Source organism: Pipistrellus hanaki (genome assembly GCF_964339955.1).
Source record: "Pipistrellus hanaki genome assembly, chromosome: 15".
In the NCBI taxonomy this organism is placed as follows: domain Eukaryota; kingdom Metazoa; phylum Chordata; class Mammalia; order Chiroptera; family Vespertilionidae; genus Pipistrellus; species Pipistrellus hanaki.
The window spans coordinates 51,248,863-51,262,619 of record NC_140517.1 but is presented as its reverse complement, the minus strand read 5'-3'; the positions used below and the strand labels follow the sequence as shown (position 1 = coordinate 51,262,619).

The 13,757-nt window shown below is 46.1% G+C and overlaps 1 protein-coding gene across 1 annotated transcript in view; it reads right to left on the bottom strand.

The window, feature by feature from the left end:
* Nucleotides 1-13,757, bottom strand: part of LOC311633563 (zinc finger protein 418-like) — a 79,218-nt gene that overhangs the window by 8,025 nt on the left and 57,436 nt on the right. Inside the window, exon 2 of the mRNA XM_084906361.1 lies at nucleotides 13,410-13,533. The gene's annotated coding sequence lies outside the window, so the exon portion shown is untranslated. The remainder of the gene's footprint in view (nucleotides 1-13,409; nucleotides 13,534-13,757) is intronic.

The following is a 13,757-nucleotide window of genomic DNA, read 5'->3' as shown; positions in this document are numbered from 1 at the left end:
TGCAAGGGAGGGCACTTGGGGGGGGGGACCAGGCTTGCAGGGGATGGGAGCTGCAGCAGACCAGCCCTGCAGGGAGGGCAGTTGGTGATGACCAGGCAGGCAGGGGAGGGCAGTTAAGGGCAGCCATGCTGGCAAGGGAGGGCAATTAGGGGTGACCAGGCCTGCAAGGGAGGGCAATTGGGAGTGACTAAGCCTGTAGAGGGAAGTTGAGGATGACCAGGCCAGCAGAGGAGGGCAGTTAGGGGCAACTGGGCAGGCAGGGGTGGGCAGTTAGGGGGACCAGGCCGGCAGGGGAAGGCAGTTGGGATGAGGGGAGTTAATGACTAGGCCTGCAATGGAGGGCAGTTGGGAGGTACCAGGCCTGCAAGGGAGGGCAGCTGGGGGTGACCACGTCTGCAGGGGAGAGAAGTTGGGGGGACCAGGCTTGCAGGAGAGGCAGTTGGGGGGGGGGGTGGATCAGGGCTGTAGAGGAGGGCAGTTGGGGTACCAAACCTGCATGGGATGGGAGTTGCAGCGGACCAGGCCTGCAGGAGGGCAACTGGTGATGACCAGGTCAGCAGGGGATGCAGTTATGGGCAACCAGGATGGCAAGGGAGGGCCATTGAGGGTGACCAGGCTGGCAGGGGAGGGCAGTTAGGGGTGACCAGGTAGGAAGTGGAGGGCAGTTAGGGCTGACTAGGCCTGCAGGGTAGGGCAGTTGGGGGCGACCAGGGTAGCAGGGGAGGGTGGTTAGGAGAAATTGGACCATCAGGGGAGGGCAGTTGGGACATCCAGGCCCACAGGGGAGGACAGTTAGGGGCAACAAGGTCAGCAGGGGAGGGCAGTTAGGGGCAATCGGGCCAGCAAGGGAGTAGTTAGGCGTTGATCAGGCTGGCAGGGGAGTGGTTAGGGGGTGATCAGGCTGGCAGGCAGAAGCAGTTAGGGGCAATCAGGCAGGTGAGAAGTTGGGAGCCAGCAGTCCTGGATTGAGAGAGATGTCCGACTGCCCATTTAGGCCTTCAATATCCTGCTCTCTCTCTTCTTCTGGCACCCCAAAAATCCGGATGTTGGTACGCTTAAAGCTGTTCCAGAGGCTCCTTAAACATCCTCACACTTTTGAATTTTTCTTTCTTCCTGCCTCTCTGGTTGGGTGTTTTTTGCTTCCTCATGTTCCAGATCTTTGGTTTGACTCTTGGGGTACATTGATCTACAGTTGAGTTTCTGTATATTCCTTATTTCAGACAGTGTAATTTCTGACTGGTACTTTTTCTTTTTCTTTTTTTTTGCCATTCTCCTTAAGGTCATTGAAGGTCTCTTCAAGTTTCTCAGTGGTTTTTAGAAGATTCTTGAGTAACCTTATAAATGTGGTTCTGAACTCTGTGTCGTCCAGTAGTTTACTTCCCTCCATCTCTCCTATTCGTGACATGCTTCTGTGACTACGCATTGTGGCTGCCTCCCTGTGTTGATGGAGTGGCTTTGTGTGGTAGGTGACCTATAGGGGCCAGTAGCTCAACTTCCCCAATCACCGAGGTGGTCGCTCTTGGTACACCCCTTTGTGGGCTCAGTGCAAAGTCTTGGTACGCACACCCCCGTAGTACCTCAGTTTTTCAACACTTGTCCCCTAAATGCTCTTTTTTCTTTCCATCTAGTTGTAGAACTTCCATTCAGCCAGCTTTCCCACAGTTCTGGATGCCAGATGTTTTGTCTTTTTGTTGTAGTTTTGAAATTATTGTGCACAGCAGCAGTTTAAATATTTACCTACGTGGCCATCTTGGATCTCTGTCGAGGCCAATAAATTTGGTGAGACCTTCGAGGATATGAAAAAAGACCAACAAGAAATTAAACATACTCTGACTGAAATAAAAAATAATATACAGACACTCAACAGCAGACTAGAGGAACACAAGAATCAAACCAAAGATTTGAAATACAAAGAAGCAAAAACACTCAACCAGAAAGGAAAAATAAAAAAGAGTCCAAAAGTATGAAGATAGTATAAGAAGTCTCTGGGACAACTTCAAGCGTGCCAACCCCAGAATTATGGGAGTGCCAGAAGAGAGAGAGCAAGATACTGAAAACCGCCGGGACCGGTTTGGCTCAATGGATAGAGCGTCGGCTTGGAGACTGAAAGGTCCCGGGTTCGATTCCGGTCAAGGGCATGTACCTTGGTTGCGGGCATATCCCCAGTAGTGGGTGTGCAAGAGGCAGCTGATTGATGACTCTCTCTCATCAATGTTTCTAACTCTCTCTCTCTCTCTCCCTTCCTCTCTGTACAAAATCAATAAAAATATATTTAAAAAAAAAAAAAAAAAAAGATACTGAAAACCTATTTGAAGAAATAATGACTGAAAAGTCCAGGAAGCACACAGAGCCCCAAACAACAGGAATCCAAAGAGGACCCCACCAAGACACATCATAATTAAAATGCCGAGAGCAAAAGACAAAGACAGAATATTAAAAGCAGCAAGAGAAACAGTTAATTACCCACAAGGGAGCACCCATATAATGGTCAGCTGATTTCTCAACAGAAACTATGCAGGCAAGAAATATTCAAAGTGACCAACAGCGGAATTGAAGGTCAGATAAAGAGTTTCACAGATAAGAAAAAGCTAAAAGAATTAATCACCACCAAACCAGTATTATATGAAATGCTAAAAGGTATTCTTTAAGAGGAAGAAGAGGAAGAAGAAAAAAGTAAAGATAAAAATTATGAACCACAGCCCTGTCCGGTGTGGGTCCCAGGTTCAATTCCTGGTCAAGGGCATGTACCTTGGTTGTGGGCTTGATCCCCAGTAGGGGGCGTGCAGGAGGCAGCCAACCCATGATTCTCTCTCATAATGGATGTTTCCATTTCTCTCCCTCTCCCTTCCTCTCTGAAATCAATGAAAAATGTATTAAAAAAATTACGAAAAAATACATATCGATAGATAGGTACAAGTGTACCTAAAAATCCAATGAATTAAAAATCTGAGGAACAGCCAAAACCGGTTTGGCTCAGTTGATAGAGCGTCGGCCTACGGACTTAAGGGTCTTGGGTTCGATTCCGGTCAAGGGCATGTACCTTGGTTGTGGGCATAACCCTGGTGGGGGTTGTGCAGGGGGCAGCTGATCAATGTTTCTCTCTCATTGATGTTTCTAACTCTCTATCTCTCTACCTTCCTCTCTATAAAAAAATAATATATATATATATATATATATATATATATATATATATATATTTTTTTTTTTTTTTTTTCTAAATAAAAAAATAAAAAATAAATAAAAATCTGAGGAACAGAATAAACTGGTGCATATAATAGAATCAGGGTCATAGAAAGGGAGTGGACTGATCATTCTCAGGGGGAAAGGTGTATGGGGAGGTGCAGGAAGAGACTGGGGAAAAAATCATACACCTATGGATGAGGACAGTGGGATGGAGGTAAGGGTAGAGGGTTGGGTGGAAACCAGGTGGAGGGGAGCTATGGAGGAAAAAAAAAAAGAGGAACAACTGTAATAATCTGAACAATAAAGATTTATTAAATTAAAAAAAATTACCAACAGAGGTTAGGCAGGTGCCAACTAGAAGAGAAGGGCCTGGCACCCAGGAATTTTTAAAAAAATATATTTTATTGATTTTTTTAACAGAGAGGAAAGGAGAGAGATAGAGAGCTAGAAATGTCATTGAGAGAGAAACATCGACCAGCTGCCTCCTGCACACCCCCTACCAGGGATGTGCCCGCAACCAAGGTACATGCCCTTGACTGGAATCGAACCTGGGACCTTTCAATCCGCAGACCGACGCTCTGCCACTGAGCCAAACCGGCTTCGGCTGGTACCCAGGAATTTGACCTGATGATGGTTTCACATTAGACCATGTCGGCAGGAGGCCAGGAAGTTGGCAGGCTTTCTGAATTTGCTTTGAGTGGAGTCTTCCCCAGCACAGGGAAGGTTGCAGGGCCTGTGTGCCTAGAGATGGTGGGTCGGTCAAAGCCAGACAGGAAAGCACTGTAGCACAAGGCCAAGCAGCAGGGCTGTGGGAAGAGAGCACCGCAAACCAGAAGACCAGATGCCGAGCCCCGGGCGCGGGGAGCGCAGTGACGCCAGCGTTCAGGGCCCGGCGGTGTGTGAGCATCACTGCTCCGGGCCGCTCGCTTCACGGTGAGCTCGCAGAGAAGCCCTCGCATCAGGTGGGGCCTCATCGGCTCCATGGCTGAAGGAGCCGGAGCAGCTGCCCCAATCCTGCAGACTCATTTTAAGCAAGTAAACCAGGGTCTGACCCGTCAAGGCCCACGCATTTCTGAGCTGAGGTTCCGAAGGCTCAAGGCTTGCTCTCCTGAGATGAGGAACAGCCTGACCCCCGACGCTTCTGCAGGTCTTGTCGGCGTTTAGGGTTCCCAGACCCACGTCACGTGCTTCGATCCTCATTTTCCCAACGGAGGGATCGTGATTGCCATGAGCCCCGTGATGTCCGAGTCCCAGAAAAATGCCAGCCTTTCTCGGCCAGGTCCTGGCCTGGGCTGGTGAGTCAATTCATGTGTTTTATTTTAAACACAAGCCTGTTGTTTCTTTCGCCTCTGTTTATAGAGACCAGTTCAATGCCTTACATACAATGAAGGAAGAGGAACACTCAATTACAGAAGCAAAAGAGACCCAGGATCCTCTTCCCAAGAACCGAGTTGATTCAAGCAGCAGTAATGCAAACACAGAACAGGGAGCTTGCATTTCACGGGCGGGGAAAGCTGTAGCCATCTGGAGCAGCGACCAGTTTGTTGGGCCTGCATCTTCTACTCGATGGCAGGTCCCTGCCAGCACGGAAAGAATTCAGAGGTTTTTTTCCGTCCTGCCCTCAGGGTTATCCTGTGAGGGATGGTGAGTGCCAGCTGGCCATGAGCCCGTCTAAGGAGACAGAAAGTCTGTGGTTTAGAGCCACTAAAGCAGGAGTATCAAGTTTTCACTCCGGACCTAGGAAACCATGTTCTTGTTTGGGAAGGAAGCTTGAGCCAGACACCTGGACCAGCAGGCGGCTTGGTCTTCCCTGCATTCTTTTGGAGTCGTGGACTCCAGGGTGGTTCACAAACACGTTCCCTTCTCCGGAGATCACCATTCCCGGTGGTGGGCCGGCTCGGTCCCCGAGACCTCCGGCCTGTCCTGCAGGGCTTCCCCGAGGCTGGGGCCTGAGCCCCAGGTGCTGGGCCTTCACGTTGACCTGTCCCGGCCCAGCCTTGAGGAACAATCAGCACAAATTCTGCAAGGCCTCTCTGTTGAAATCACAGAATTTCCAACCCCCCAACCTGTCCCTTCTGTTGCCAGGGACACTGAGGCATCGATGAGGAAAGGAAGTGAGTTGAGTAAGCTCAGTGCTGCTCTGTGGCAGAGGCAGAATTAGAACCCTGATGAGGTCCTTCTTGTGACATTAGAATGCCCCCATTTCTGGTTAGCTGCAATGTGTTACCCTTTCAATTCACCGTTTTCATTCATTTTTACTTTCTTTTGTAAACCTCACATAAGGATATATTTTTTCCATTGGTTTTGAGAGATTAGGAGGGAGGGAGTGGGCAGGGAGAGAGACACATGGACTGGTTGTGTTCCTGCTCACTCCCCAACTGGGGCTAGAGATGAACCTGGAGCCCAGGTACGTGCTCTTGACCCAGAATGGAATCCTTCACTCTTCGGTGCCCGGTCCAATGCTCTATCCACTGAGGGACAGCAGCCCGGGCTCACCGTTTTTAATCCAAGTGGCCCACTGAGCCCTGCTCTCTTCTCCTTCACCCGGAATCCTCAATGCCAGGAAGCGGCAAGGTATGGCATCCTATTTCACCTACTGTCAGCTCCAGTCGGAAAAGAGGAGGCCCCGGACTCTTTCGGAAAATGGCCCTTGGATGGAAAATTGCCAACACAGATTAGCACAGCACCTCTTCCTGTCCTCCACGGTGATCAGGAATGGAGAGCTGTATCTGAAGTTCCGTTTCCTGAGAAGCTACTGTGGGTTCCTGCCTCAAGGCATGCTTCTACCCTCCCTAGGTCAGTGCAAAGTAACTGCAAATTGTGTTCCGTCCCCTTAGCCCCACATACAATTGTCGTGACCCTGGCAGAGAGCACCATCCTTCTGAGCCCCCAAATTAGGCCGCTTCCCCAGCTAGAGGGGCATGAGGGCTGGCCATGTCCTAAAACTCTACATCTAACGGGAAAAGGAACTGGATTAGAGCCAAAGCCTTCGCAAAATTTTTCAATCCAGAGAAAGGAGGTTGCAGAGAATGAGTGAAGTCAATCCCAGACACTCCTCCTGGGACCTTTGGAAGCCAGCCTGTCATGCTCTGCTCACGGAGGGCTGAGGGGTGAGAAGCCTGCAGTGGGCTCAAGCTGATGTAGCTCAGGTAGTTGAGCGGGCATTCTGCACTGCCCCCCAACCACTCTGGGCCTCTGGAAAAGGCACCTCCGGGCCAGAGTGAAAAGGCGGCTCCATCAGAGCCAAGGCGGTGCCTGCAGTCAGGGGAAGGAAGGCCCGTACTTGCACGAAACTTCATGCATCAGGCCTCTAGTTATTAAACAGAGAAAAATTCTTCCCTGCCAGCGTGCCTCAGTTGGTTGGGCATCATCTCTTGCCCTGAAAGTCACAGGTTCCATCCCTGCCTGGGTGCCCTGTAGGTGGCGTGCAGGAGGCAGCAGTTAGCTGCATCTTTTTAAAAAAATATATATTTTATTGATTTTGTACAGAGAGGAAGAGAGAGGGATAGAGAGTTAGAAACATCGATGAGAGAGAATCATCAATCAGCTGCCTCTTGCACACCCCCTACTGGGGATGCGCCCGCAACCAAGGTACATGCCCTTGACTGGAATCAAACCAGGGACCTTTCAGTCTGCAGGCCGACGCTCTATCCACTGAGCCAAACCGGTTTCGGCAGTTAGCTGCATCTTTTCCATATCGCCATTTCTCATTCTCTGATTCTCTCCCTCTCTTTCTAAAAAAGTCTGTAAGTTATTTTAAAGACATATAAAATATTTTTTTAAAATATATTTTATTGATTTTGTACATAGAGGAAGGGAGATAGAAAGTTAGAAACATCGATGAGAGAGTCATCGATCAGCCGCCTCTTGCACACCCCCCACTGGGGATATGCCCGCAACCAAGGTAATGCCCTTGACCGGAATCGAACCCGGGACCTTTCAGTCCCCAAGCCGATGTTCTATCCATTGAGCCAAACCGGTTTTGGCAAAAATATTTATTTTTAAAAAGAGAATAAGCCGCCGAATCAGTTTGGCTCAGTGGTAGAGCGTCGGTCTACAGACTGAAAGGTCCCAGGTTCGATTCCGGTCAAGGGTATGTACACTGGTTGCAGACACATCCCCAGTAGGGGGTGTGCAGGAGGCAGCTGGTTGATGTTTCTCTCATCTATGTTTTTAACTCTATATCCCTCTCCCTTCTTCTCTGTAAAAAAATCAATAAAATATATATTTTTTAAAAAAGAGAGAGAATAAACACTTAGTTTTTCATATTCACATATCTAAGCCTACTTTTGCCCTAACCTATATGTGGGTGAGAGATAAATTTATTTCACAAGTGATGGTTTTGCCAAAACCGGTTTGGCTCAGTGGATAGAGCATCGGCCTGCAGACTGAAGGGTCCCAGGTTCAAATCCGGTCAAGGGTATATGGCTTGGTTGTGGACACATCCCTAGTGAGGGTGTGTAGGAGGCAGCTGGACGATGTTTCTGTTTCATCAATGTTTCTGGCTTTCTGTCTCTATCCCTTCCTCTCTGTAAAAAAATCAATAAAACATATTTTTTAAAAGTTATTTTAAAGGCATATAAAATACTTATTTTTAAAAAGAGAATAAACACTTTTTGCATATTCACATCTCTAAGCCTACTTTAGCCCTAATCTGTATGTGGGTGAGAAATTTATTTCACAAGTGATGGTATTACAGATTGATCCATATGTCCAAGGTCACAAAATACACATAAGAAAAGTGCATTCTGTTACATTTCAGTTATAAAGATACCTAAATAAAGCCGAAAAAGAACTTGCAAATAAAGACCTATATGTACCTGTGTTGTTATAAAATTAAAAGGTCAGCCCTATATGGACTCTACCATCTCTCTCCTAATTTCCTGAGGACCAGCCTTGCCTCGATGGCAGCAAATATTGGCAAGCAGTGAAGACTACTGCTATTGGAATCAACAGGAATCACAAAAGACACATCCTGAGGCTGATGACGGACTTAGCCTTCCTCTAGCTCTTGAGGTTTTGCCTGCTGAGCAAACCTCAAGGTGAACACCCTAGATGGACGAGGGGAATCCAAAAAACTTACATTATTTTTTCTGTCAATTATTTCAGTCACAGGAGACAGTGATGGAAGTCCCGAGAATGTTTATACACAAAGGTCACACAAGCCACAGCACACGACCATTTCTGGATAACGTTGAGAAGATGCAGTTTCATCTAATTTACTCCAGTCTTATCCACTCATTACGAACCCGGTGTTCATCTCCTAATTGTGGTTCAATCTAAACCTGAGTGTCTTAAAAGAAATGGCACCAGCCTATGAAATTCTATACATTATGGCACATGGCTGCTTTACAGTATGTGGGTAGGAATCCCTGAAAAACTGCTGAGAGTTGTGTAATAAATTCTGTGAACAAAGAATAAAATTGATATTGTTCATAGAAGCACAACAAAGGCCTTCTTTTCTGGGTGACCATGACATCACCAATAACAGAATCACCAGGCTGCAAATTACAACCACAAAATCATGCAGACTTTCTCTCAAGGCCTTGGCTGGCAACACAAAATAAGCCAATATTTAACAAAGTGTGCTGTACTGAAATCATACTGTGCTTTCCAAAGCAAAAAAAGCTTGGGACCCCATCATATCTCTTCACCTCACAATGCTGACAGATCACTACTTTCCTTTCAATCGTCCCAAGGCATCAAAATTAAAGGTTGAAAAGAAAAAAACTCTTTACATATAGATCATAAACCAGAGCAGAGGAATGCAAAAGGTTTGCATGTTGGTGATTTGGTACCTGAAACACTTCATCACAATGTAATGTGAGACCCACAATGTCCCTGAAAGAGGTACCACTTCTTAGCTGAGGATGGGTGCTCTCGACGAAACCTGGGTCAGGTCAATTCTCTAGTCAAGAAAAAAAAAGATTGAAGATACAGCCAAGAGCTCAGCATATTCATAAATTTCTCAAGCATAAGGGAGAACACAGAATTCCTTTCCCCTGAGCACACAGGGCTTGTGGCTTATGCACACTGTTCCGGTGAGACAAGTGGCAGAGTAGGTCACTTCGGCCACAAATACTAAAAAGTCACATAAATGAGGTGGAGTCCTCAGAAGTTACCAAGCGCAATGCAGCTCCTTCAAGCCTCACTTGTACCTCAAACTTGAGAAATTTCCCACAATGTATGTTCAGATAAGAGGGGTTTATCGATATGTTCAGGCAAACGGATTTAAGTCTCCTTTAGTGTTGTAGAGAGAAAGACAAAAATCCCCTGCACAGTTAAGGATTTTCTCCAATGTGAACTCTCAGGTGTCTAACAAGGCTAGGTTTGCACTAAAACATTCCCCACATTTACGACACTCATATGGCTCTTCTCCAGGGGGACTTCTGTGGTGGTCCATGGGCGAACATCTTTCTCTAAAGGACTTCCCACAATCACTACACTTATATGGTTTTTCTCCAGCATGAACTCTGTGATGTTCAATAAGGTTAGACTTTCATCTAAAGAACTTCCCACAATCATTGCACTCATGGCTTTTCTCCGGTATGAACTATGTGGTGATGAATGAGGTTCCCCTTTAGACTAAAGAACTTCCCACAATCACCACATTAAAACGGTTTTTCTCCCGTGTGAACTCTCTTGTGCCTACGTAAATGATTATTTCTCGTAAAAGATTTTCCACAATCAGTACACTGATAGGGTTTTTCTCCAGTGTGAACTCTGTGGTGTTCAATAAGGTTAGACTTTCGTCTAAAGGACTTCCCACAATCACTACACTCATATGGCTTTTCTCCAGTATGAACTCTGTGGTGTTGAATGAGGTCTCCCTTTAGTTGAAAGGACTTCCCACAATCACTACACTCATATGGCATTTCTCTGGTATGCACTCTGTGATGTTTACTGAGGGTAGACTTTCGTCTAAAGGACTTCCCACAATCACTACACTCATATGGCTTTTCTCCAGTATGAACTCTGTGGTGTTGAATGAGGGTAGACTTTTGCCTAAAGAACTTCCCACAATAAATACATTTAAAAGGTTTTTCACCAGTGTGAATTCTCTTGTGTTCAAAGAGGTCATAGCTTCTCTTGAAGGACTTCCCACAATCACTACACTCATAAGGCTTTTCTCTGGTATGAACGGTGTGGTGTTGAATGACTGACAGTTTGTGTCTAAAGAACTTCCCACAATCACTACATTTAAAAGTTTTTATGCCACTGTGAACTCTCTTGTGGTTGAAGATGTTATTACTGTTCCTAAAAGATTTTCCACACTCAGTACACTGATAGGGTTTTCCTCCAGTGTGAACACGGTGTTCAGTGAATTGAAAGCTTTTCCTGAAGGACATTCCACAATCATTACATTCATATGGCTTTTCTCCAGTGTGAACTCTGCGGTGTGAAATGAGATAGGGCCTTTGTCCAAAGGACTTCCCACAATCAGTACACTCATAGAGATTTTCTCTAGTGTGATCTCTGTGGTGGTCCATGAGTGTAGGTCTTTGTCTAAAGGACTTTCCACAATCACTACACTCATACTGCTTTTCTCCAGTATGAACTCTGTGGTGCTGAAAGGACTTCCCACAATCACTACACTCGCATGGCTTTTCTCTGGTATGCACTCTGTGGTGTTGAATGAGGGTAGACTTTCGTCTAAAGAACTTCCCACAATCAGTACACTCATATGGCTTTTCTCCAGTATGAACTCTGTGGTGTTGAATGAGGGTAGACTTTCGTCTAAAGAACTTCCCACAATCACTACATTTAAAAGGTTTTTCACCAGTGTGAATTTTCTTGTGTTCAAGGAGGGCATGGCTTCTCCTGAAGGACTTCCCACAGTCAGTACAGTCATAGGGTCTTTCTCCAGTGTGAACACGGTTGTGTTTTTTGAGCTGAGAGTTTAGCCTGAAGGACTTTCCACAATCACTACACTCATAAGGCTTTTCTCTGGTATGAACGTTGTGGTGTTGAATGAGTGACAATCTTTGTCCAAAGAACTCCCCACAATCACTACATTTAAAAGGTTTTTTGCCACTGTGAACTCTCTTGTGGTTGAAGAGGTAATTATTGTTCCTAAAAGATTTTCCACAATCAGTACACTCATAAGGCTTTTTGGTTGTGTGAATTGTTCCATGTTGAATTAGGTGAAAAATTCGTTTAAAAACTCTCCCACATTTTTCACACTCATATTTCCCTTCTCCAGAGCAGGCGCCCTGATGCTGAACTTTATGGTTGTGGCTGCCAAATTTTTCACAGTTACAAGTCTGTTGAAGACTTTTTCCACCAAGATATTCCTGTGAAATCTCACTGCCACTGTGTGGCTCCTCAGTGCTGAGAGGAGCTTGGGGCTGGAGAATCTCTGGGATGGCTGGGAAGTCTTCCCCAATCTCATTAGCTGAAGGCACCCAAGGCAAGTAGAAGCTGCACCTGGTCACAAACGAGGCCCCGTCCACATCTTCTTTCCAGGGCTTCTCTCCACTGGCTTCCCTCTGCTGCTGCTGAGGGTTTGCACTGAAACAGAAGTCTCTCACACATGAGTCACTGAGGAAGGCTTTCTGCTCAAAGTCTGCTGCTTGTGACACAGTCAGGTGTAGAATATCTTTGTATACAGAGAAACATCTCCTACAGAGATGGCTCCTCTGGGTTGCTGGAGCTGTCTTAGAACCCCTGCTCTGTGACTCTACTTGAACAGATATGCTTTGCTCAAGACAGACCTCCTCATCATCCATTTTATGCCAACAACCTGAAAAGAGAGAATTGAGGAAGAACTGAATGTTGACTGTGGTGACAGAAGTGCTATTGCTAAAGTGCTTTGGACATAATACATGGGTTCAATGCAACTGTCTGAAAATAAGAGATGTGCAGGAAGGATTAACAAGAAACTGTTGTGAATGTCTGGGCTTCTGAAGGTCACAAAACAGGGAAGACCTCACCTGGAACATGACACACACATGGTAAGGACCACATGAAAGAGAAGATGTATTTCCAGCTTATTCTTCTGCTAAGAGTTCTCATGACAGGGGCAAGCAGGGCAAGCTGTGAAGAAGGTTGGTTATGTCTTATTCCAAGTGAAATTCAGCTGAAACCAGTTTGGCTCAGTGGATAGAGCATCAGCCTGCGGACTGAAAGGTCCTGGGTTCAATTCCGGTCAAGAGCATGTACCTTGGTTATGGGCACATCCCCAGTAGGGAGTGTGCAAGAGGCAGCTGATCGATGATACTCTCTCATTGATTTTTCTAATTTCTATCCCTCTCTCTTCCTCTCTGTAAAAAAAATCAATAAAAAATATACTAAAAAAAAAAAAAAGTAAAATTCAATAATTGAGTAGCAGGCGATCAGGATGACTTAAGCATATATGTGCAACTCATAACACATGTGCAGGTCCATGTAGGAAAATACTGCAGAGGAAGCAGTATAGAGGGACAGGTGACGCAAAATGATAAAGATGAAGGTGGCCAAATGCCAGGAAGTCACAGATGAAATGCAAATCAGCAATGTGTCAACTATGGGAAAGAAAAGGTAGAAATGTGGTGTAGCCAGTGGCACCTGCCCCTAAACAATGTTGAAAATTAGCTGGTTCCTGGTACCATCTGACCACCATCATTATGTCATACTTTCCCCCAAGTTGTCACTCAGCATGGCCATACCTCCTTTGACACCATCTTCGGTGTTCACCTGTGAGTAAACCAGATTCCCCCAGAATCTTCTACTCTACCAATGCATAAATCCTAAATATTCCGAGTATTAATGAAAGACTATGGAAAAGAGCAGCCAGCTCTGGCCCAGTGCAATTTGGTCCGCAACAGTAGTCAGTTAAGGTAATATTACAAACAACAATTGAAGAGAGGTCTTACAAGAATAGTCCAAGGTTCATGTCACTGAAGAACATAAAGCACCTTTCCCTACAGGAAGAGGGAGGAAGTGAATACACGTGGGTATTGTCACCCTCCCAGGGAGAGGTGAGTAACATGAGACCCATTAAGCTGCCTGTAAGATTCCCGATTCCCAGACACTTTCTGACTTTTTCAGGCAATGGGTGCCAGGGATGTTCCTGGAGTCCATTGGTCAGGGCTCTCCACAGGGCTCAGCAATGGCAGCCACAACACGTTTGACCAGACAGGCGCAGAAATGAGCAGAGCCTGGGGTATGGCTGTGGAAGAGGGAAAGCCATGTTTTGAGAATAAAGGAAGAGAGGGCATCACCTCAGGACAATGTGAAGCTCTTACCTACAGACGAGACCAGTGCAAACACTTCCAGCATCACGTCGCAGTACAGAAGTCTCTGAGCCTCATCAAGGAGCCCCCACTCCTCCTGAGAGAAGGCAATGGCCACATCCTCAAAATTCATCTCCTGTTGTAATGGAGACAAATCAGTCCATGATCAGCTTCTCTCCTAGGATTTAACTTTCATCCTAGTCCCACTCTCTATAACCATTTGCTCCTTCAAATCCCACATCACAGAAAATAGCAGACCTTGCATCCACCAGAGTCACTCTCTCCTTATATTTCTACTGATACTGTGTCTTCCCCCAGCAATAAAGAAGATGCCCAGATTGATCATTCCTGACCTCAGGA